Source organism: Triticum dicoccoides, chromosome 2B, assembly GCF_002162155.2.
Source record: "Triticum dicoccoides isolate Atlit2015 ecotype Zavitan chromosome 2B, WEW_v2.0, whole genome shotgun sequence".
NCBI lineage: Eukaryota > Viridiplantae > Streptophyta > Magnoliopsida > Poales > Poaceae > Triticum > Triticum dicoccoides.
The window spans coordinates 773,430,099-773,451,451 of record NC_041383.1 but is presented as its reverse complement, the minus strand read 5'-3'; the positions used below and the strand labels follow the sequence as shown (position 1 = coordinate 773,451,451).

At 45.0% G+C, this 21,353-nt stretch overlaps 1 pseudogene; it reads right to left on the bottom strand.

Moving 5' to 3' along the window:
- Positions 1-609: 609 nt before the first annotated feature.
- LOC119361367 lies at positions 610-21,217 on the bottom strand (annotated as a pseudogene).
- Between the last annotated feature and the right edge of the window lie 136 nt (positions 21,218-21,353).

The following is a 21,353-nucleotide window of genomic DNA, read 5'->3' as shown; positions in this document are numbered from 1 at the left end:
TCATCTATGTTGGGTAAAAATATCATTGGCCATCTACTTGAACCGCGTATACGCGGTGCTAAACTTCTGCCAATGTCTCCAAAGAATAGACAACAAATCGTAGCCATTGTCTACATTGATAGATAACCTGTAGTGAGGAGAACTTTTTATCATTAAAAACCATATTATTTCTATATAACCATAGTGACTTGTAAGGTGAAATTTATAAATATAACTACATCCTAATCTCTCTAAGAGAAATCGAGAATGGGAAGTGAAGTCAACCAATGAGTTAGCTGAGTTGTTTGTTGAGTTATACCTTACTGTGCACAATTGCAACTTCTAGAAATTAAATGGACTTCTGAACTTCTAAATGTGGCTAAAAAGGCATATCAAACCCGAAGCTAGTGCATATATGATTGTGTATCGCTTTCAGAGCACAACAACATGGAAGTCCCTCCACACATGACATAGTAACACAAGCCACAAGGAAAGACCGACATTTTTAGAGAGTTTAAGAACTTATGTACCATGGGTACCCAAAAAGACAACGGAACAAAAGCAGTTCCTGCCTAGAAATTTAGTTAAATCAATTGCTAGCAAGGAGGCAACAAGTGGACCGACCCGATTCTACGTCAAATCGATCATAGTTGATCTCAAGAGTTCCATCTCGGGCCCATGTGACGAATCTGAAGGCATGAATCCTTCGCAATCCAACGACGGCATTCTTCTTGGCCGGTCAATTTGCGACGTCGTGCTCATCAACATGGCAACAACGGCGGACATGGTCGGCCTGTCACAAGGAGTTTCCTGGACGCAGAGGAGCCCAATCTGGATACATCGTGTCAGCTCGGACAAGAGCTCAGGCTCGGACTCAGAGAGTGGTACCATTGTTGAGTCCAGAAGTTCCGTGATCATGTTTGACTCCCACAATCCGCAGGCCTACAAAAGGAGGGTTTCCAACAATCATAAAGCTGTGTAAATAATCTTTGTATAGTATGTTTATGCTTGATATACTTCATCTCAAGAAGAAAAGAAATTATGTGCATCGATTAACTATAAGATGCGGATGCATTTGTGAGATAGTAGGATTTACATGCGAAACGAGGCCCTGCATGCCACCGTTCCTTCGCCCACTGAGTGTCTCCAAGAGAATAACACCGAAACTATAGACGTTACACTTAAGTGTCATGTTCCCTTGTCGCGCATACTCCAGCGCTGCATACCCTCTTCAAGAAACTCAATAATATCAGGATATATGTATTGAGTTGATTCCACCCAATTTGAATGGAGAAACAAAGATCCTATAATAGGGATGCATGCATTTGTTACTTATGGTGAAACTACAATTGTTTGATCAGGCCGTGTCTGATCCACTGCGAACAACTTGGCAGTTCCAAAGTCAGCGATTTTAGGCTTCCATTCGTCATCTAGCAGAATGTTGCCCGGCTTAAGATCCCTATGGATAACCTTGTCACCAGATCCTCCGTGTAGGTAGGCAATGCCATGCGCAATCCCTCGAATTAATTCCAGTCTCCTTGCCCAGTTCAGTGAGGCACGAAGGTTTACATTGCCTGTCAGTGTCAAATATGCATTCATTAGCACCCGCAAAAAAAATGCATTCATTAGACACAAACATATGAGAGAAAACTTGAGGATCTTTCCAACCATATATATGGTGGTATCCTGTTTGGATTCCTACATGAGAAAGTTCAGTCCTCGTAGCAACTTGAGAATGAATTTGTGTTTCAGCAAGTAGCGAGTACCGATTACTAAAAGTGCTAGTTATCAACTAGAGGGGGAGGGTGAATAGGAGATTTTTATGGAAGTCTTCAAAACATGGGAGTTTTGAAGACAAACAATAGAAATGACACTATTCATATGCAGCAGAAGGTAGACTACACTAGGCAAGCCATAGTCAAGTATTCAATGAAGTGAAAGCACGAAGACTATTAGCAGCTAGATAGTAAGGATCAGGATGGAAGATAGTATGAAGCCAATCAGAACAAGTAGTCACGCAGTAAAGTCAAACAGATAATGCATGCAGGCAATGACTTCACGAAGACAAACTGTAAGTAAAGGGAAGTGATAGATAGAACCAGTAGCTTGGGGAGGACAGAGGTTTGTTTGACCAGTTCCAGTTGCTGTGACAACTGTACGTCTGGTTAGGGAGGCTGAGATTCAACTCAGAAGACCGCGTCTTCCCCTTATTCCCCTTGAGATAAGGACACTTAGTCCCCGTCCAATCACTCTGGTAAGTCTTCAAGGTAGACTTCTAAACCTTCACAGACTTCGTTCACCGGCAATCCACAATGACTCTTGGATGCTCAGAACACGACGCCTAACCGGCTGGAGGATTCACAGTCCTCAAGTGTAACAAGTCTTTTGATCACGCGGACAGAAAGACTTCAGTGATGCCAAACACTCTTTGGGCTCTGGGTGTTTTGGGCTTTCTCCTCGCAAGGATTCTCTCTCAAATGCTTTGGAGGTGGGTTGCTCTCAAACGACAAAAGCCGTGCACTAACTCTGAGCAGCAACCAATTTATGGTGTAGGGGGTGGGCTATTTATAGCCACTGGGCAACCCGACCTGATTTGTACAAAATGACCCTGGGTCACTAAGGAACTGACGTGTGTCTCAACAGTCAGATTTTCAAACACACACGACAGCTAAACTTGGGCTACAAGTAAAGCTGACTCATCCAACTCTAGATAAGATTTGCTCTCATTGTCTTCGCTCGAAGACATAGGATTTGGTTGAGCATCACTTCAGTCACTCTGACTTTGTTCACTTGGACCCCACTTAACAGTGCGGTGGTTCCTATGACTCAACAAATAAGAAAAGGAAACAACGAAGTCTTCGCGCTCCATAGTCTTCATACAATGTCTTCTCATGTCATAGTCTTCAATACGAATAGCTTCACAGACCACCATTGTCTTCAATGTCTTCACACATTTTTAGGGGTCATCTCCGGTAGGTAAACCAAATCAATGAGGGACTACTACCTGTGTTATCATGCAATTCTCACAAACACATTAGTCCCTCAACCAGGTTTGTCGTCAATACTCCAAAACCAACTAGGGGTGGCACTAGATGCACTTACAATCCCCCCTTTTTGGTGATTGATGACAACCTGGTTGAAGTTTTCAATGGGGATAAAAGTATGTGAAATTGTAAAGGATTAAGATATTGTCTTCATAGTTGGCAAAAAGTCTCCCCCTGAAGATGTGCATATAAATGTTTTGTGTTGGAATGCAAATGCACATGGAAGGTTGTACTTGTGGAGATCATATTCACCATATGAAGACAATACATCATGCATGAACAGATATACATGAATAATGACATGCATAATGAAAAATGGACATCTGCGGAATGACTTCATGCGGGATTTATCATCGCATATGCGGAATTTATCGTCGCATCACAGAATAGCAGAAAAAGTAGCAGACGACCATCAAGTTTAAGTGTTACAACTCAAAGAACCAAATGTATCAAAAGCGAGAGTTGTAAACACTAGGCAAAAGTATAGGAACCACCCATATGGACCCGCTTGAAGACTATCAACATATGCTTCTCCCCCTTTTGTCAGTAAGGACCAAAAAGGTTTGAAGACACAGTCTCTACTCGTTCCCATAAGTAGGAGAGGCAGCAGGGTCATCGTTGAGATTTGGTGGTGCAGACGGGCTTGGTGCAGTGTCGATCCGCGCCGAAGTTGGAGCTGGTGACGTAGCATCATCGGCGTCATCAAGAACTCTGGCATTAACAGTTGCCGCGGAGGAGTACTCAGAATCTTCGAGCGATGGAGTCTAACGCAAGACAACATTCCTGGGAGGAGTGGTGTCGAACTTGAGTCTCTCTGTGAAGCCATCTTGTTGAAGATCATCTTCAGAGCTCATCAGTGTCAGACCCTTCCATGTCCGCCGACAGGTTTCATGAGTGACAAAGGCATTCTTGGTGGCAAGGTTGTGAATGCAGTTAACATCCACCAAGAGGCTTTGTATCTGACGCTTCAGCCAGTCATGATGCTTATCCTGTTTTTGATGAAGAGCAACGAGAAGCTCTCGGTCATTGAGAACACATGATCACTTTTGAGGCCGTTGAGCAATAGTGCTTTCAGTGGCTTCAGTATGGGCACAGTGAGGTGCACGTGTAATGCCAGCCAAAGGATAAACACAAGTGGCAGCCAAAACTCCTTCAATGGGTTGAGTGAAACTCTGGCGATCGACATTGTGAAGATAAATTGGCTCCTTGGCAGGATCTGGATATATGGCTTCAACAGACATATCAACCTCTAGTAAGAAGATAATATGGTTGTGTGCAGAGGGCTGATAGTTGAAAGCAGAGTGGAGCTTGATCAGACGCATAACCCAGGGAGGATAGAACTTCAGTCCGAAGATGTCGGAGCCTGATGCAGCAAGTTGATGGATGAAGAAGTCTTGAGCATTGAAGCATTTGCCATTGAGAATATGGAATACCAATGTCTTCGTTGAACCTTCAAGCTTTGCATTTGGAGAATGTCCTTTGACAGGCCAAAGAGTTCGCCGTATGATGTGGTAGATGGTGCGTGGCAGATACTCAAGGTCTTGAACAAAGAACTCCTTAGGATATTCAGCATCTGGAGGCAAAAGGCTTCATCATACTGAGCATCTGGCTCCTGTCGGGCTCGGGCTTCTGAAAAATGCTCTCCAAAGCATCACGGTGAAGCTGACAACCAGGTTCAAACAGATCACCTGGAGTGGGCAGGCCAGTGAGCTCAATGATATCAAGAGCTTTGGCTTCATGATGGACATTGCCTGTCATCCACTCAAGGATCCATGTCTTCGGATCCCTGTTGTAGTCGCGAATGTGGAGGGTGGCATAGAATTGTAGTAGTAGCTCTTCATTCCAGTGTTCCTTGTCTATGACAAACTGTAAAAGGCCAGCTTCTCTGAAGCAATCCAACGCTTCTTCCAAACAGGGCAGGCCAGCTATAGCTTCAATGTCAAGACGCATATGGGGAAATATGCGCCCTTGATTGTAAAGAATGCATGAGTAGTAGTTGCGCTACTGATAGCTCCAGAACCGATCAGACGAAATTCTTGGCTTGGAGTAGGGTTTCTTGTCGCTATAAAAGAAAGTGTTGTGTGCCATGAAGCCATTTACATTGAATGATCCTGGTGTAGATGCAGTACCTGGAAACCTTGGCAGTCTTGGCTTTGGCTTCTGAACCGTAGGCCTGTGCTCCACATGGTAGTCAAACTGATGTCCGGGAGCAGGCGAAGGAACCAGAATGGGCCATCTGACAGTGACAAGCTCGCCTTGGTAATATGCTTGCTCAATGGTAGGTGGCCTTGGGGGAGGTACATGAGCAGTGGCAGTGGTATTGACTTCAGGCTACAGATTTGCATCGGGTGCAGCATGGGCTTCAGGTGCATGAGCTTCTGACACCACATTAGCTTCTGGCGCCACATTAGCTTCGGCCATGACAATGTCATTAGCTTCAGTTAAGTTGTTTGTGGCCGCCACAGTATTGTTAACCTCCACTTGAGTAGCTGGAGGGTCAGACACGTTCTCCTCGAGAACAGCTTCAGGGTTGGACGGGGGTGTAGCAACACGTTTTTCATCTTCACGGGGTTCTTCTTGTTCATAGGCTGATGCAGCCGGTATGTCTTTAACAACATTTTCTTCAGATGCAGAGACATCGCAGAAGGAGTGGCTTCAGGAAATTCTAGCGGTGCTGCCACATTGGGTTGCACTTCTCCTTCTGGAATGCTCGATGAATCGACTTGTGGCCTTGGTCCTTTGCGAAGCCTGCGAAATGCGGGCGACGCCTGTGGAGAGGGAGTTGGCTGGGCCTCAAAGTCGTCATCATCATCAAGTGCTGGATTGGTGACTTGAGTTGGGGGAGTCCTTGGCGAATCCTGACTTGGAGTTGCTGGTTGTGGGCGATCAGCCCATGAGGCATCCTGAGTGATTGGCGTCAAAGGACGGCCAATACTAATGAGTTCATTGTACGTGAGAACAAGCGATGATACCATGTTGTGCTCGATCTGAGGAAGGACTTCATCATCATCTACATTGTCCTGGGCACCAATGTCTTCAGCTACAGTGTGGTCAACAGCTGGATCTTCTTGAGCTTCAGGAGCCTCTGTGGTAGCAGGCACATGAACTATTATCTGAAGCTCTTGGTGTTCGGACGCAGGATGAGCAACAGAAATTGGCTCGACAACGAGGGGCTCTGTGGGAGCAGCCGGATTCTTCTTAGTCTTTCTCTTCTTCTTGGGGGGTGCATCATCAGTGGCGATCTTGGACTTGCGCTTTTTGGCTTCGGCTTCTGCTGCCTTGGTTTTCTTCTGTTCTATAGCCACTGTGGGGACCTTAGGCTTCGAGCCTTTCATGCTGGCTGGGAAGACAATGCGAGTCTCTTCCCGCCTGGGTTCTTCAGCTGGGGCCACAGTAGACTTCTTTTTTTTGGCAGCCATCTTGGGGTCGATGCCAGGACACCCAAGTGCCTTGCGCTTCTCAGCTTCATTGTAGGCTTGAACACACTTGGCAGCGAGGAGTTTCATGCGCTCTCGGGAACCTTTAGCTTCTTCGCGTTTCTTGTGAAACGCCTCCTTGAGCTCATGCATCATGTGCTTGAAGTTTTGGACATCAGTTACACTGAGGTTGGCCATATGCTTCTTGAACTGAGCCTTTTCAAAATCAATCTTGTTTTTCAGCTCAACAATTCTCTGAGCTAGAGCCAGCTCAGGAGCAATGGCTCCGTGAAAGGAGACGCTGAGGCCAACAAGGAGCTGAAGGTCATCAAAGCTGAGATTTGGGATGTCAAACCATTCATCAATGAAGTTGTTCAATATGTCCACGTCAAAGAGAGGCAAGTCATTGAAGATTTCTGCCTCCTGCTTGCTCTTTATCAGCAGTTCGAGAGCAGCGTCGCCAAGATCTTCATCACTTGACAGATCAATGGCGTCAGTTTCATTCCTCAGAACGGCAGCAGGTGTCAGGACTTGACCAGAACTTTGGACATTTCTCTTCTCGGGCTTCTCTTTCTTCTTGGAGATGCGAGAATGATCTTTAGAAGGCATACTTAATGCAGGAGGAGCAGTGGCTAGAGGCTTCGCACGCGAAGCTTTTGGTGCAGTAGTGGGTTTTGAAGCTTTAGACTTCCTCTGTTTCTGCGGCTTAGGAGGAGCAGGCACTTCGTCAGAATCAGCTTCATCACCAGACCGATCCACTGTGGCCCTCTGAGCAGCGATGTAGGAGAGGAGACCATCAAAGTTGTTGAAGGGGCTAATTCTGTTCTCATTGGCTTCACGGGTGCCATCTTCCCAAGGAGCGGATGGACCTGGGTTGAAGTCAATTCCAAATGCCTTCTTGTTCTTCACAGCGGAGTCTTTGGCAAACTTGAAGTTGCGTTTGAACAGATTGTCTTCGCGACACCATAGCAGAGAAGAAGGTCAGCATTCTTTGGCTATGGTCCGCGAACCATGCATGGATAGAAGCCTTGCTCAATAGCTTCAGTCTTGGACCTGGAAGGAAGATTTTTGTATAGTATATCTCCCCAGGATCGCTTGATGGCATTCTTCTTGGCATACTCTTCAGTGATAAATCTGTACTTGAACCATTCCTCTTCCCAATATCTTCGAATCCATTGGATTCGATTCTTGCGTTCACCATCAGTCTCCTCTGGGTCTGTCTTGTACAGTTTGTGCAGATCAGGTGGCAAATATTTGGAAGTATTCCCACGGCACTATCTGCCTCCCGTTCTTGCAGACTTCTCAGTTGCCATGAAGTTCAAACGGAATAGCTTCAAAGCTGTCAAAGGCTTCCGTGTGTTGGACGGACAAGAACTGGCATCAGGAGAATTTATGTGACTCTGTAAGAATTTTGCAAATGAATGCAGACTATGAGAACCAAGGGATTCTCCCACGGACATGTACCTGTGACAGCATTAGAGATGCGAGGGAAGGGGAAGAGGTCATATGCATTCTCAGAAGATTTTGAAGATAAATCAGTTTTGAAGACATTGACCTCATACCGCGAAGACATTCACTTATATGATGTGAGTTGGTTCCAGATTTGTACGAATCCAAGAATAGGTACAAGTGAGGAATCTAACTATGTGTGAAGCATAAGTGAATATACTAGGCAAAATATGAGATGCAGAACAGGATAGATTCAACTTTGGGACAATAGAAACCACTTGTGGTAAAGAGAGATGAATCTATCAGATCAAAAAGGACGGTAAAAAGAGAGTTTTAATTACCACACGTAGAACTGGTAGACGTAACGAAGTTGGAGGCTGAGCAGATCGATCTCCCGTGCCCTAACTTGGCGACGGAAGACACCTATGGCGGTGGCGGAGAACACGAGGTCCGCGGCCGGCGTGAGACCGTCGTCGGAGAAGTCGCGGCAGCTAAGCGCTTCGTCGCCGGCGTCGTCGAGAGCTAGCGGAGGCGCTAGGGTTTGCGAGAGGTGGCGAGGTGGAAGAAGAATTTTGACCATGATGTGATGTGTATTTATAAGGAAAGGGACGGCACAAAGCAATTATGCAGGTGCCCCTGGCGGTTCACATCTGAAGGACACGTGGCAAGCATGCAACACATCGGAAGTTGTTCCATGTTCCCACGCACACCTGGATTGTTGGGGTGGTCGTTCTGAATTTTCTGGCTTTCAAGCAATAAAGATATAGCATTTAAAAACATATATAAATGTTTGTCAGATTGACTTCAGCTGACTAGGTCTCAGTGAAGACAACCGACATTTTTCAATAGAATGCATATGATTTGGACAGATAGAGTTGAGGTAGAAGCATAGAAGGGGTTAGGGTCCGATCACATTCACTTAGATTAAAAGATTCAGCATGAAACCATAGCTATAAGTGAATGTTGTAGAGGACAGAACACAAATATGTATATAACTAGTATAAGACCAAATCAACATAGTGAAGATAATCATGAAGTTAAATCAATGTTGAAGATAAATCAAATGCGAAGACTTTGCACTCATAACGCCAAGGGAAACACTTCAAACACAAGTTTGGTGGTGGCGTTACCCACCGTATAGGAAGTATTAGACCCAGACACGACACATAATTATCGTGGCGCTCTGAAGTCAAATTCTGTATTAATGTATTCACACTTAGAGTGTATGTCTTCATTGATTGAAGGTATACATTACTTCGTGTGTTGCACATCTAAGTCATCAACACGCATAAGTGTTAGGATGTGTGCCTAATCATAGGACATTCGAGGATTCTAAGATATTTAGCTCACACCGCAACTTGCAAAACCTTTTCTCATCCAAGGGCTTTGTGAAGATATCTGCCAATTTCTCTTCAGTGTTGACGTGAATGATATCAATATCTTCCTTCATAACATGATCTCTGAGAAAGTGATGACGAATTTCAATGTGCTTTGTCTTTGAGTGCTGAACTGGGTTGTTGAAAATCTTGATGGTGCTTTCATTGTCGCAGTAGAGTGGCACATTCTTCAGATGGATGCCATAGTCCTTGAGAGTTTGCTTCATCCACAGAAGCTGAGCGTAGCAAGATCCAGCAGCAATGTATTCAGATTCAGCAATGGAGAGCGATACATAGTTCTGCTTCTTTGAAGACCAACAGACAAGTGATCGACCCAGAAAGTGACATGTGCCTGATGTAGACTTGCGATCCACCTTGTCACCAGCATAATCAGCATCCGAGAATCCAACTAGATCAAACTCTGGGACCTTTGGATACCACAATCCTAGGGTTAGGGTGTAAGCCAAATATCGAAGAATTCGCTTCACGGCTAAGTGATGCAATTCCTTTGGTGCCGCTTGGAATCGAGCACACATGCAAACACTAAGCATTATATCTGGCCTAGATGCACATAAATAAAGTAAAGAACCAATCATGGAGCGGTATACCTTTTGATCGAACTCTTTACCATTTGCGTCGGGACTCAGATGAATTTGGTTGGGATTGGTGTCGTGTATCCTTTGCAGTCTTGCATTCCAAACTTCTTCAGGCAGTCTTTGAGGTATTTCTCTTGAGATATGAAGATGTCGTTGCTTTGCTGACGAATTTGAAGACCAAGGAAGAATTTCAGCTCACCCATCATGGACATCTGATATTGCTCTTGCATCATGTGTCCAAACTCATCACTGTATCTTTTGTTGGTGCAGCCGAAGATAATGTCATCCACATAGATTTGGCATACAAACAATTCTCCATCATATGTCTTCATGAAAAGAGTGGGATCTAGAGAACCAGGTTTGAAGCCTTTGCTCTTCAGGAAGTCTTTGAGTGTGTCATACCAAGCACGAGGGGCTTGTTTGAGATCATACAGTGCCTTGTTGAGCTTGTATACCATATCATGAAGTTTTGGATCTTCAAAGCTAGGTGGTTGTGCAACATATACTTCTTCTTCAATCTTTCCATTGAGAAAGGCACTCTTCACATCCATTTGATACAGAAGGATGTTGTGATGATTTGCATAGGCTAGCAGTATGCGAATGGCTTCAAGCCTAGCCACCGGAGCACATCAAAGTCAATTCCTTCAACTTGAGTATATCCTTGAGAAACGATTCGTGCCTTGTTTCTAACAACTTGACCATGTTCATCTTGCTTGTTGCGATATCTCCATTTGGTGCCTATTATGTTGTGCTTGCGAGTATCATGACGCTTGACTAGTTCCCAGACATTGTTCAGCTTGAACTGTTGAAGCTCTTCTTGCATAGCTTGAATCCATTCAGGTTCCATGAAAGCTTCAGCAACTTTCTTGGGTTCAGATATTGAGACAAATGCAAAGTGCCCGCAGAAATTTGCTAGCTGTGTTGCTCTTTGAGTAGCTCTTGAACGAGTGAGTGGACCAGGTGCATTGATGCTGTCAATTATCTTCTCGATCTGTACTTCATTTGCAACATGAGGATGAACATGACGAAGATTTTGCTCTTGCTGTACATTGTCTTCATTTTGAGGATTGGCTTCAGGCTGAGCATTGTCTTCAGGTTGATTAGGTGCAGAAATGATGAGTTCCTCTTCAGTCTGAGCTTCAGACGGTATGATCTCTCCAATTGCCATCTGCTTGATTGATTCACTTGAAGGTACTTCATCTAGCACATTTGGCAGGTGCTCTCTTTGCGAGCCGTTAGTCTCATCGAACTGCACATCCACAGTTTCAACCACTTTGTAGTGAAAGAGGTTGAAGACTCTGTAGGAGTGCGAATCCTTTCCGTAACCAAGCATAAAACCTTCATGTTCTTTCGGTGCAATTTTTGAAGTGTGATGTGGATCCTTGATCCAGCACCTAGCACCAAGTACTCTGAAGTAGCTTACATTTGGCTTCTTACCAGTTAGGAGTTCATAGGATGTTTTTTTAGAAGCTTGTGAAGATAAACACGGTTGATGATGTGACATGCAGTATCAATGGCTTCAGGCCAAAACTTTCTTGGAGTCTTGTATTCATCAAGCATCGTCCGAGCCATCTCAATGAGTGTTCTATTCTTACGCTCCACGATGCTATTCTGCTGAGGTGTGTACGGAGCAGAGAACTCATGAGTGATGCCCAATGTATCCAGGTAAAGGTCGAGGCTGGTGTTCTTGAACTCTGTGCCATTGTCACTCCTGATGTGCTTGATCTTGACGCCATAGTTGTTCATCGCACGGTTGGCGAAACATCTGAAGACATCCTACACTTCAGTCTTGAAGAGAATTATATGCACCCAAGTGTATCTTGAATAATCATCAACAATGACGAAGCCATAGAGACAAGCAATAGTAGTGAGAGTAGAGTAGTGAGTAGGGCCAAATAAGTCCATGTGTAGTAGCTCGAAGGGTTGGGATGTCGTCATGATTGTCTTCGAGGGATGCTTGGCCCTTGTCATCTTCCCAGCTTCGCAGGCACCACATAGATGATCTTTCTTGAACTTGACGCCCTCAATGCCTACGACGTGTTTCTTCTTTGCGAGAGTGTAAAGGTTCCTCATGCCAGCATGCCCTAGCCTCCGATGCCAGAGCCAGCACTCTGAAGCTTTTGCTAGGAGACATACGGCCATCTGTGGTCCTGCTGAGAAATCTACCATATACATATCATCTTTTTGATACACTTCAAAGACTAGAGACTTGTCAGATTCCATTAGAACAAGACAATGATATTCTCCAAATAGCATAATCATGTTTAAGTCACAAAGCATTGAGACAGACATTAAGTTGAAACCAAGGGATCCAACAAGCATCACTTTATCCATGTGTTGATCCCTTGATATTGCAACTCTACATAGACCCAATACCTTGCTTTTATCAGTGTCAGCAAATGTGATGTGACTTTTGTCAGATGGACGTAAGGTTGAGTCCATGAGAAGACTTCGATCACCAGTCATGTGGTTAGTGCATCCACTATCCATAATCCATTCTGAAGACTTTGATGTCATACCCTACAGTAGAGTTAGGGGGATAGGCTTCACCAAGAGTTAGGATTGATAGGGTAATTGGCAATCGATTCATAAACAAAGACACATATCAAGTCCATTTGGGCATTTTATCTTGCACCCTACAAGTTGTTTTAGGTCCCCAGCTATAGCATCTGACGCCTTTGATTTTCGGCTGGAGACCATTCCCTGCAAAAGAAAGTTAATTCTTCTTAACCACCCACATTTTTAGGGGTGGCTTTGAAGCAATGAGTCTAAGTGCAGCATCTGAGAACTTCGGCTTTGGAGCCCTAGCAAATAGCCTTGCAGATGGTGAATAATACTCATATGAATAAGCAGAAAAGTTCTTAGTTTTATGAACATAGCGGTTTGAAGAAACACACTCATATTCATACATCTGAGTATGATTTCCCTGCAAAACATTGACGTTAGGGTGACTCTGATGAGTCATGTGTCTATATGAAGCATTTGGACCATATGAAGCCTTCGGTCTGGGGTTTGTCTTCTTCCCAGGTGATGTCATGATGACATTCACAAGAAGATTCTCAAGACAACTTTTGGGCACCCAGATCTTCTTCATAGGTGGTCCATTCCTGCAGTTAGTACCAATATACCTGGCAAACACTTCACCATTCTGATTCTTAAACAGTTTATAGTTTGCATCAAAGGGTTCATCAATTATAACAGGGTTAGCACAAGTGAAACCAGAAAAGGTGGATGGGTCCACTGAAGGTTCCTTTGTAGCAACCCATTTGGTTTTGGGGTTTTGCTCAGTTTTCCAGTAGGAGCCATCAACATTTATTTTCCTCTCGAACCCAACACCCTCTTTCCTAGGGTTTCAATTCAGAATCTGCTTTTTGAGGACATCGCACAATGTCTGATGCCCTTTGAGACTTTTGTACATCCCTGTTTCAAGCAATGTCTTGAACCTAGCATTTTCATCAGCAATAACAGTGGCATCCTCAGCAGAGGGGTTAGTTACCACATCAACAGTTGAAGATATTGCAACAGTAGCAGCAGTAGAACATTCAGCAACAGAATTAGCATTATCACGCTCAAGGCATTTTAGACATGGTGGTTCAAATCCTTCCTGAGCGGGACTGATCCATTGAGCGCGAAGTGACTCATTCTCCTTTTGAAGATCTTCATGAGTCGCTCTCAATTTCTCAAGCTCTTGCTTCCTTTGAAGATAATCATAGGAGAGCTTTTCATGAGTAGCTGAGCACGTTTCATGACGACTTTCAAGTTCCTGGTACTTAACATGAAGATTTTTTATGTCTTCAATTAAGGACTGAGATCGGGTCATTTCCGCGTCCAACAGATCATCGCTTTTGTCTAATAATTTTTGAATATGTTCCATAGCTTTCTGTTGTTCAGTTGCAATTTTAGCAAGTGTTTTGTAGCTGTGTTTGGATTCACAATCAGAGTCATCTTCACTTGATGTTTGAAAATAAGCATCGCGTGAGTTTACCTTGGCACCGCGTGCCATGAATCAGTAGGTGGGAGCGGAGTCGTCCTTGTCATTAGCATCAGCTTTGGTTTCGGAGCCATTATCTTTAGTGTTGAAGATGGACTTGGCAACGTAAGCTAAAGCTAGAGCCAGACTTGCAGCGCCAGAGTCGGATTCCTCCTCAGACTCCACCTCTGCCTCCTCAGAAGCAGACTCCTCCTCTAAATCCATCTCACTACTAGGGAAAACCCTAGTAGTAGCGCGGGTTTAATGCCCACTAGTAGCACGGGCAACCGTGCTACTAATAAGGCGCTACAGCTATTACTTAGCAGTAGCGCATGCGACACGCGCTACTGCTAAGACACATAGCGGCATCGCTTGTTCTCTCCCGCGCTGCTGCTAATCTAGCTAGTAGCAGCGTGTTTACTATCCATCGCTACTAGTATTTTTTTTTCTTTTTTTCTTTTTAGTGTATTTATACGTCGTTATACAAATTTTGGTACAATACCAATTATGAGGTTTATATCATTATGTCCATAACAGTGTGTCAAATGAAGGTGGATTAGGTTCAACTGGAGGCAATATGTGGTGCATGTCAAAAGTATACTACTAATCGAAACTTGATCTAGTTTGGACTAGTAGTACTTTCGATGTGCACCACATGTTGCCTCCACCTGAATCTAATCCGCCAGCACAAGCTATTTAATCATCATCATAGTCATTAGCACCAACAGTATTTATTTAATCACCACTAACACTAGCTCATAATAATCATCATAGTCATTACCACAAACACTAGCTATTTAATCATCATAGTCATAGTGTAGCACATCATCATCTTTAAACTTATTTCTAGCTAGCTAATCACTCCTACTGCTCTCTCTCAGGTAAAATAACATAAACCATGTGTAGCTCTCCTCCTTCATCAAGTTGGAGCATGCAGATGAACCTGTCTCTTAATCGTGGGCTGCGCTTCTGCTTGCTGCCCCCTAGTACTTGTCTGCACTCCTCCATCACAGATTTGATCCAGTCTTTCACTATTAAGAATTCGTCGCTAATCCTGAATGCACTATAGTGATTTGTAGGATATCTTGGCCATAAGCTAACAATACTCATGGTACCTTTCGTCTCGATCCCATAAGGCACAACATTCATCGGGAGTCCCTGTTGAAGAACATCGTATGGTAACATACTTAGCAATGAAGTTTAGCTTAAAAAATAATGTATGGAAAAGATGCACTGAGGACAAATAGTAAAAATCTTACCATCTTTCCTAAATAGATGTGACCGTAGTTCATTACGAACACTATTGGTCGCACGTTTTCAGTACTAACATTTCTAAATCCAGGAAGAAAATTTGTCTTGACAGTATCAAGATCCGCAAGCCATGAAACATAATGACTTAGCTCCTCGCAGTTTAGTTCAGCCCCGAGACGGTGGCAAGGTAGGGTCGGGGGAGACGGCGGCGAGGCGGGTCGAGGGAGACGGCGGTGGAGAGCGAGGGCAGGGGCTCCGACAAGGTTGAGGGCGAGGAGGAGGAGGCACAGGCGCGCGACGACGACGAGGGCAGACTCCGGTGGAGAGCGAGGGCAGGGCCTCCTGCGAGGGCGAGGGCAGGGGGTCCGGCGGAGGCGATGAGGGGGAGAAGAGAGAGTGGGGAATTGGGGGAGGAAGCAGAGGAGAGGGAAGCCCGCGCGGGGGGTTAGGTGAAAATAGCTTTAACAGTAGCATGGGTTGCGAAAACACGCTGCTGCTAAAATCCGTAGCAGTAGGGCGCCCTCACAAACTCGTTACAGTTAAGATGGGCCCGTCCTGTGGTGTGTTCAAACTTAGCAGTAGCGCCCTACCCTAAAAGTGCGCTTCTACTAATTTTGTAGTAGTAGTGCGGTTTGTAGAAGGGCGCTACTACTATACCTAGCACGTCGGGAACGGTGTGGTAATTATAGTAGTAGCGCCTTTTGTTCATGTCGTGCTACTGCTAAGTGGATAACGGTAGCACCCTTTATGCCAACGCGCTACTGCTAACTAGCAGTAGCGCCTCATTTTAACACGCGCTACTGGTAAGATTCTGTGTATAAGGTTTTCCCTAGTAGTGTCTCCTTGCCAACAAAAGCACGAGCCTTGCCAGATGAGCTCTTCTTGTGTGATGAAGACTTGGAAGAAGACTTTGAGGATTTCTTCTTCTTGTCATCAGAATCATATTCTTTGCTCTTCTTCTTCTTCTTCTTTTCATTGTCCTACTGTGGACAGTCAGAGATGTAGTGACCAAGTTTCTTGCACTTGTGACAGGTTCTCTTCTTGTGGTCATGGGTGGAAGCTTCACCATTTCTTGAGCTGGATCGTGAAGACTTTTTGAAGTTTTTCTTCTTAGTGAATTTCTGGAACTTCTTCACAAGCATAGCAAGCTCCTTTCCAATGTCTTCAGGATCACCAGAACTGCAGTCAGATTCTTCTTCAGATGAGGAAACAAACTTTATCTTCAAAGCGCGAGTTCGGCCATAGTTGGGGCCATAGATATCTCTTTTCTCAGATAGCTGGAACTCATGTGTGTTGAGCCCCTCAAGTATGTCAGACGGATCGAGTGTCTTGAAGTCAGGGCGTTCTTGAATCATCAGGGCTAGGGTGTCAAACGAGCTGTCGAGAGATCTCAGGAGTGTCTTGACGATTTCATGCTTGGTGATCTCAGTGGCGCCGAGAGCATGAAGCTCATTTGTGATGTTAGTGAGGCGATCAAACGTGAGCTGGACATTCTCATTGTCATTTCTCTTGAAGCGGTTGAAGAGGTTGCGGAGGACACTGATTCTTTGATCTCTCTGAGTTGAGACGCCTTCATTTACCTTGGAGAGCCAGTCCCAGACTAGCTTCGACGTTTCCAGAGCACTCACACGGCCATATTGTCCTTTGGTCAGATGACCACAGATGATGTTCTTGGCAGTAGAATCCAGTTGAATGAACTTCTTGACATCAGCAGGGGTGACACCTTCACTAGTCTTGGAAATGCCGTTCTTGACGACATACCACAGATCAACATCAACGGCTTCAAGATGCATGCGCATCTTATTCTTCCAGTAGGGGTAATCAGTGCCATCGAAGACAGGGCACGCAGCGGAGACTTTGATTATCCTTGCAGTCGACATAGCTAAAACTCCAGGTGGTTAAACCGAATCACACAGAACAAGGGACTACCTTGCTCTGATACCAATTAAAAGTGCTAGTTATCGACTAGAGGGGGGGTGAATAGGCGATTTTTATGTAAGTCTTCAAAACATGGGAGTTTCGAAGACAAACAATAGAAATGACACTATTCGTATGCAGCGGAAGGTAGACTACCACTAGTTGAAAAGAGGGCTTTGGTCCAGGCCGGGTTAGCTCATTAGTCCCGGTTCAATCTAGAACCGGGACTAATGGGGGCATTAGTCCCGGTTCGTGAGCCCAGGGGGCCGGCCGGGCCACGTGGGCCATTTGTCCCGGTTCGTCCGGACCTTTTAGTCCCAGTTGATGCCACGAACCGAGACTAAAGGGTGCGATGCCCATTAATACCGGTTCATGGCACCAACCGGGACTAAAGGTTAGACCTTTAGTCCCGGTTCGAGCCACGAACCGGTACTAATGGGGTTTGAGGCATTAGTATCGGTTCATGGCACGAACCGGTACTAAAGGTCCCATTTTCAAACTCTACCCCCCCCGGTGGATCGCCTTTTCAGTTTTCAAAAAAATAAAAGAAAATGATGAAAATGTCAAAAAAAGAAAATAAGTTTCCCATGTGATATGTGGTCTAGTTGTTGGGAAAATTTGCAAATGTGAATTTCGACTTTATTTGCAAAATCTCTCTAGAATTTAGTAAAATGGTCATAACTTTTGCATACTAACTCGGATGAAAAAGTTTTTTATATGAAAAATCATCTACTCGAAAAGTTACATCCAAATTTAACGGGGAAAACGTTGTTAAACATTTTCAAAATCATCAAAAACCTAACAGAAAAAAAGTTATGGGGCTTTTAAGATCTAGAGTGGAAAAAATCGAAAAAAATTCAAACTGTGGTCAAACTATGGTCAAACAATGATCAAACTAATTATTCTAGAATATTAGTGTTACTAAATAATTAGTTCAATTCTTTTGAATATTGGTCAAATCTGGTCAAACTGTGGTCAAACTGTGGTCAAACAATGGTCAAACTAATTATCCAAGAAATATTAGTGTTACTAAATAGTTATTGTTTTTTAAAACAATAGTTTCAAACTCAAACAGTGAAATGTGTCACTTCATGCTCAAGCAAAATTCCTGAGGGTTAATAGGATTGACATCTTACTATTGTCAGGAAAACAACAAGTGCAGACTTGGAAACGAGGGAGAATAGAACCCAGAAGTTAAGCATGCTCAGGCTGGGGGAGTGGGAGGATGGGTGACCGTTCGGAAAGTTAGATGATTTGGAATGATGAGGGGTGATTAGAGATTAGAGGATAAATTGAGAAGTGCTGAGGGGTGGTGATTAGAGATTAGAGGTTAAAATAATTCAGAAATTTGAAAATAAAAAAAAATTTAATTTTTTTCGAAAGAAAACAGAAAATTTCCTTTAGTCCCGGTTGGTGTTACCAACCGAGACTAAAGGTGGAGCTCCACGTGGCCGCGGCCTTTAGTCCCGGTTCGTGTAAGAACTGGGACTAAAGGGGAGAGGCATTAGTAACGACCCTTTAGTCCCGGTTCAAAAACCGGGACTAAAGGGCCTTACCAACCGGGACAAAAGCCCCTTTTTCTACTAGTGTACACTAGACAAGCCATAGTCAAGTATTCAATAAAGTGAAAACACGAAGACTATTAGCAGCCAGATAGTAAGGATCAGGATGGAAGATAGTATGAAGCCAATCAGAACAAGTAGTCATGCAGTGAAGTCAAACAGATAATGCAGGCAGGCAATGACTTCACGAAGACAAACTGTAAGTAAAGGGAAGTGATAGATAGAACCAGTAGTTTGGGGAGGACATATGTTTGTTCGACCAGTTCCAGTTGCTGTGACAACTGTACGTCTGGTTAGGGAGGCTGAGATTCAACTCAGAAGACCGCGTCTTCACCTTATTCCCCTTGAGCTAAGGACACTTAGTCCCCGACCAATCACTCTGGTAAGTCTTCAAGGTAGACTTCCAAACCTTCACAGACTTTGTTCACCGGCAATCCACAATGACTCTTGGATGCTCAGAACGCGACGCCTAACCGGTTGGAGGATTCACAGTCCTCAAGTGTAGCAAGTCTTCCGATCACGCGGACAGAAAGACTTCAGTGATGCCAAACACTCTTTGGGCTCTGGGTGTTTTGGGCTTTGTCCTTGCAAGGATTCTCTCTCAAATGCTTCTGAGGTGGGTTGCTCTCAAACGACAAAAGCCGTGCACTAACTCTGAGCAGCCACCAATTTATGGTGTAGGGGGTGGGCTATTTATAGCCACTGGGCAACCCGACCTGATTTGTCCGAAATGACCCTGGGTCACTAAGGAACTGACACGTGTCTCAACGGTCAGATTTCAAACACACGCAACAGCTAAACTTGGGCTACAAGTAAAGCTGACTCATCCAACTCTGGATAAGATTTGCTCTCATTGTCTTCGCTCGAAGACATAGGATTTGGTTGAGCATCACTTCAGTCACTCTGACTTTCTTCACTTGGACCCCACTTAACAGTGCGGTGGTTCCTGTGACTCAACAAAGAAGAAAAGGAAACAACGAAACAACGAAGTCTTCGCGCTCCATAGTCTTCATACAATGTCTTCTCATGTCATAGTCTTCAATACGAATAGCTTCACAGACCACCATTGTGTTCAATGTCTTCACACATTTTTAGGGGTCATCTCCGGTAGATAAACCGAATCAATGAGGGACTACTACCTGTGTTATCCTGCAATTCTCACAAACACATTAGTCCCTCAACCAGTTTGTCGTCAATACTCCAAAACCAACTAGGGATGGCACTAGATGCACTTACAATTACCGAATCGAGAATGCTACATCAACGGTCTTGTTACGGGGTTTCACGGACTCTTCCAGCAAACTAAAGTGCACCCCCCTGATTTTCAGGAGGGTGGGGCCCCTCTCCCCCCTTACTCCAATCACAATTTGCCAAGTCAAAAACATCCCGTAAAACACCCGTAAAGTTTCGTTGATGTAGCATCGCTCTTACCGAAAATGTGGACATTTAGGCTCTTGTTCTGCATGTATTCGTAGATGAGTATCCGCTCCTTGCCTTCATTGGAGTAAGCAAGGAGACGGACAAGACTACCATGCCGGAGCCCAGCCATCACCTCCACTTCTCTCGTTAAATCTTTCTTGCCTTTCGTAGTGAGCACCGACTGCTTAAGCATCTTGACAGCAATTGTTCTTCCTCCAGGCACCTGCCCCTAATGATTTTGGAGATTAAGATATGTCAGAAATGAATTTGTCAACGGATACTTATATGGCAGTGCCACAACAAATGAAAGAATCATGTGTTTCGCGGAGAGTACAGAGCAGACACACCCACACATCACAGCACACGCCATCTCATACCCAAGATATGTTTTTGATAGAAAATGACGAACCTTGTAAACGATGCTAAATCCACCCTGGCCGATCATATTGCTTTCAGAGAAATTTCCAGTGACATCCTTTATAATAGCTAGACTAACTAAGGGAACGGCCATGGCATGGCTCGGAGGAATAGCACCTGGCAAGAGTTTATATACATTACACCATTGCATGTAACCATGCATTTCCTTATTTCTGCTTCATGCAAAATAATACTAGTAAAATTGAGTCATTAGAGCGTAGAGATTCTGTACATACCAAGTTCTGATTTTGACAATCTCATGTAAAGATTCTGCCCCATGTCAACGAGACGTAGATCAAGGATGGCATCCATCCACATGACGCAGCCTGAACCATCGCCGCCTCCACTGATGTCGGCGCCGGCGTAGGTCAAGCACGAGCAGTTGGCGAAGCACAACGCCCTGCACTCCTCCAGCGTGACGCCCATGTCCACCGACGCGTTCTGCGTGTCGGGAAGCTTCACCCCCCGCACCACCGCGAAGCCGTCCGGCGTAGTGCCGCCGGCACAGTACAGTGCTGCATGTCTTCGGCAGGTGGTGCCCTTCACCGCCTGTGCCGACGGGGTCGTGGAGGCAGGGATGCTAACCCGTCGACGCAGCCGCAGTACCCCGACGACGCAGCCTCGGGGTCGCAGAGGCCGAACGACCCGCATCTCCCGTAGTCGTCGCACGGGTCCCTCGGCCCCTGGAATATGCGAGTCCACGCCCAGCTGCTCGCGTCCCACTCCCACCGCTCCGCCTTGCCGGTGTGGTTCACCACGACGCGCGTCAGCGGCGCGCCGGGCGCGGCGGTGTACGCGTAGGTGAGCGCGCCATCTGGCATTGGATCACTATAGTTTATGAAGGGCCCAACATATCAAGAAGACGATCATGTTAGTAGTAATCTTGGTTAGTTAGTTGCATGCATGTAGTTAGCTGGTTAGTGGCCGGCTGTTGAGGAAAGCTAGCGCGCACTCGGT